General features: G+C 34.9%; 1 long non-coding RNA gene across 1 annotated transcript; it reads left to right on the plus strand.

The window, feature by feature from the left end:
- The first annotated feature begins 2273 nt into the window (after nt 1–2273).
- On the plus strand, nt 2274–4044 carry LOC147079788 (uncharacterized). The gene is made up of 4 exons (XR_015070563.1): nt 2274–2365; nt 2457–2686; nt 3426–3569; nt 3805–4044. It is a non-coding gene; the product is annotated as an uncharacterized LOC147079788 (long non-coding RNA).
- The last annotated feature ends 708 nt before the right edge of the window (nt 4045–4752 follow it).

Consider the following 4752-nt stretch of genomic DNA (forward strand, 5'->3'; position numbering starts at 1 on the left):
GCACAAACGTAAGCCAATAATAGACAAATTGATGACCTAATAAAAAGTTAAAAAAGTTTGTTGGGTGGTTCGACTTAACGTTCATCAAATATTTCATATCAAATATCTCACGCACTATATGAGAAAAAAATTAAAAAAGTATGCAGAATTGCGCATTAGCTATGCGACAAGAGATTTCACTAAAAAAATATTTTTAAACCCACGCAGTCAGGTTTTGCATACAAACTTAAAAATTAAAGAGCGCGCTGAATATAGATGAAAAGGCAAAAAAAATCGTGCACTAACGTTCACTACCAACGCACTAGTGTTTACAATTTAAATTTTGAAAAAAATCTAAGTTTAGTGACACAAGTATCCAGCATTTAGCTGGGTCACCCAAATTGAAATCCGAATAACCCCCTTAATGTGCGTGCACAAACGAAAGAAACGCGTGCACAAACGTGCACTAACGATGCACAAACGAATGCACACAAAAAAAGTTGAAATTTCAACATTGGGTGACCCAACGTTTAGCTGGAACACCCAATTTGAAATTGGAATTTTTCGGTTATTATAGGTGCACAAACGAAAAAAAATCGTGCACAAACGTGCACTAACGATGCACAAACAAACGCATCCAAAAAATTTGGAGTTTTAACCTTGGGTGATCCAGGTAAATGGACCTTATGGAAAAGAGGTAGGAAGGAAGCATAATGCCGGCGCTCCATTGGCACGCAAGTCAGACGATTTACAGTCTTCGGACTTTTTTTTCGCGTGGAGCACCCCAGGTCTGCGGACTTTTTAATCCGCAGACCAGGCTCGTTGGATTTCAAACATGTTTGATATTTTACCTCCGAGTTGCCAGACTTCGTCCGTCGATCGCAATGCAAATTCGATTTGACATGACGCAATCATTCGGACCGCAAAAAAATCTGTAATTGTTTTAAACATTTTCATTGATTTATTTGTTAATTTACACATTATAAAATGAGAGATTTACCAATTATTTTTTTATTTGTATTTATGAAATTCATAAAAGAAAACGTAAATCACAAGAAATCGTAATTTCACTGCTATATTATTTTACGCAAGTCTACATATAAATAACACAAAATTATAGGGTTATCAGAAGATATTACGATAATCGCAATTTTTTACTTTTGACAGCTCGATTTTTTATTCGTTCATTGATCAGTAGCAGGGCATAGACAAATCGGACGATTTAGGCCTACCGCGCATGAACGATTTACTATCGTACGGTCAACAATCGAGGAGTTGTAACCATCGTATTGCAATGCAACCCCGCGCATGGACGATCGAGCGAACAGCCGAATTGAAAATCTGTGTTCAGACACAAAATTTTACACCGATTCGAACCGGTCGGGGTCCCATTGGCAATGCTATTAAATGAGAGCCCGCACATGACTAGTCATGGCCGGCCGAGAGTGCACTCATACATGCACGCACAAGTGACGCGGTCGTATGTAGCGCACGCATACATCGAACCGCCACATTTGGCTTGACAGTTCATCGATGCGTACCTATTGGCTTTGCATGCGCGTACCAGTCCCATTTTTTCAGTTTCTTTCTTCACAAATTAATAATATATACACCCACATTTTCAAACAGTTTGATAATCTATACAAAACCTCTATATATTATATAATATAAGCTCTACAAAATCCATTTTGACGTTTCTTATATTGCGTCCGCCATTTTTAGGTGCGGACACATATCTTCAGTGCGCGCGCATTGCCTCCGATCTATATCACGCCATGCGCGCTCAAACATATTGGCCGATAATAATTTGGATCATGCGCGGGCAAACAAACGATTGGCCGAATGCGTTCGGCCGGTTATGTAAACGTTCATGCGCGGTAGGCCTTATTGTCCTCGGACTTTTGGCTCGCCAATGGAGCGCTGGCATTACAGCCGGGTTGGCTATCTTACGAGACTCTTTTGACAGGACCATCCACACTGATGCGGTTGTTTTTATGGGATTATTTGGCGGGGTACTTAGTGAAAATACAAAATTGCGAATTTTTCGCGTCAGCGACGCAGCCATAGACTAAATAATTTTATTTACGCGCCAGATTTAAAATTGTAAATAATATTAATATTTTACGCCAATTATTCTATAATTTTTATGAATTAAATATGAAAAATACATGTACACTATAGCGCTTTCAGAATTGCTACAACTATTACCCACTTCGCGTAAAGTGTATTTTAATTATCTGAAAACAAGATGGCTGCATTGGATGCAGCCATAGACTAAATACTAATGTCAAAGTGACAAGTCTTGACAAACAAACAAAATGTACTCAACATCGGACGACGAAGAAGCGTTTTTATTACTATGCTTGGAAGAGGATGATAATGCCAGGTTTGACTATTCACACCATTACGTGCTATATTTATTTTCATCCAATTCATAAACCATTTTCGACTAATTTACCTACTATTTTTCTTCTCAGGGAAAAAGAAAATGGATTCATGACATCAATTTACAGAGAAGAAGGTATGGAGAATACCACACTTTGATGCCTCAACTACGCAAAGATGAAAAGCGTTTCTACATTTATTTTCGTATGACCTTCGAATGTTTTGACGAAAAATTTAATGCCATCACAAATGGCATTCGAAAATGTGATACAAACTATCGCGAGGCCATCTCGCCTGAAGAACGGCTAAGTATTGCATTGAGGTAAAAAAAGATGATGTATAATGATATAATTAAGTTTTATTATCAACATGTCTAAATAGAATCACAAAGATTATGGGGAATAAATATTCGCACAATTCAATAGACTGTTTCCACAAAGCACTGACAACATTTAAAAAGATGTTTATTACATCGGAAATGGATGATATTCACAAATCAACTACAACTGTCAAATGATCGATTTGCAAAATACATAATTTATATTCATTGCTCAATTCTATATTGTCAGTGAGCTATTGAAATTTCATCGATTTAGTGTGATGTTGACATTAGCGTGTACCTATTCATCAGTAGTAATATCGTCTTATTTCCCATGAGTATACCTAACAAGTATGCTCTTTTTCTTTGATCTCCACAGCCTACCTCTTTCCAAAAGTCACCCTTTGCCAAATATTACAATGTACACGTCATGTAACTAGAGTAACTGCGCATAGACACAACAAGTAAATTACCTACTCAATAAGAATTTAACGGGAATATTATTTTGTGTCGGTAAAAATATTTTTTAATTTCAGACTTCAAGAAAGGGCAGGTTTCCCGAAAATCATTGGGTGCATTAACTGCACCCATGTGCGAATATACCCGTCATACTTGGAGACTTTCAAAAATGAGCGCAGAAAATTTTCTGTAAATGTGAAATTCGTAAAAAAATCTATGTTGTTTCTGATACATTCATATTCATTACGTATAATATCATAACATGACATTTATTTTTATGCAGGTATCTGACATGGACATTCTGGCAGTGAGTGCCAGATTTCCTTTGAGTGTTTATGACCAATTCATATTTAATGGATCGTTGGTAAAAACTGAAATGAAACATCCACAGAACGACAAGAATTGGGAATTTTGTTCTATTAAGGAAGTATGTTAAACTTTACTTTACTATGGCAGTACCAGTAACAAATATTTTTGTTTGGTTTATATTCATCCGTATTTTGTATAGGTACTTCAAAAGAATCAAAATTTTGCATAGGTATGAATATGATATTTAATGAAACAGTTTTTTAATTATTTAAATCCTGATTTCTAATATTTTTACAACTTTCAGTCGAAAACATATTCAAATTAACAGACTGTGTATATTGAAATCATTCTAGTGCCACCATAGGCCAGCCAGACTCACTACACGGCTGCCCGCTGTTTGACCAGGGATGTGATTTGAGTGTTTTTGGATAATGGACCACACCAGATCGCATAGCTACAGCAACAAGTGCAAGACCAACCGTGGCTATACATACAGTATACATGTATATATTAAATATAATTTATGTATATTTATTTATGGCTTATACACCAAAACAAAATATGTCACTTAAACTTAACTGTACTTGAGTATTTTTGCAGGATCATTCAATAAAAAATACTTGGTTTAGGTTAAGCAAGTTTTTATAATCATTTTTGCACAGAATACAAGAAAAATATTTATATAATTATTAGAATTACAATGAGCTTTAAAAGTAACACGATATTGTAATAAAATAGACAAATATGAAAAAAAATAACAATAAATTGTATATAGATAGGTAGACAGGGTTCAGATGATTTTGGCAGTGCAGGCGACTCATTTAGGTGTCAGTATTGTTACTTTCAAATGACAAATAACACCGTTCCAATGTGATTCGGTCATGCCAGAAGAATCTGTCCTTCCTCTATTTAGTAACCGGGCGTTTTACAACTTTAAATGAAAATTAAGTAGGTGTATAGATAGTATATTTTTTCTAGTATAATATTATTTAATTAGGTGACTTTATTACTTGAAATGGTGTTTACATGGTAGATGGATTATAATGGTTTTGAAATATAGTTATTTTTGTTAATTCTACTTTAACTGAGTCATTTACCTTGACAGCTGTTTCGGCACATAAACTCATTTTTGGAACATTCAACAATAATTTGTGATTATAAAAGAGCTACAGGTCATGTAGCAAATTAAATACGCTTAGTTAAATAATAAATACGTACCAAATATTTTACAAAATATCTACACCACATACATCCATCGAATATGGTATATAAAATACAGATTCAAGTATCAAATAATTCTT

The sequence above is a fragment of the Rhyacophila brunnea genome, unplaced genomic scaffold (genome assembly GCF_057557595.1).
Source record: "Rhyacophila brunnea isolate RB1 unplaced genomic scaffold, BYU_Rbru_1.0 scaffold_1, whole genome shotgun sequence".
Lineage (NCBI taxonomy): Eukaryota > Metazoa > Arthropoda > Insecta > Trichoptera > Rhyacophilidae > Rhyacophila > Rhyacophila brunnea.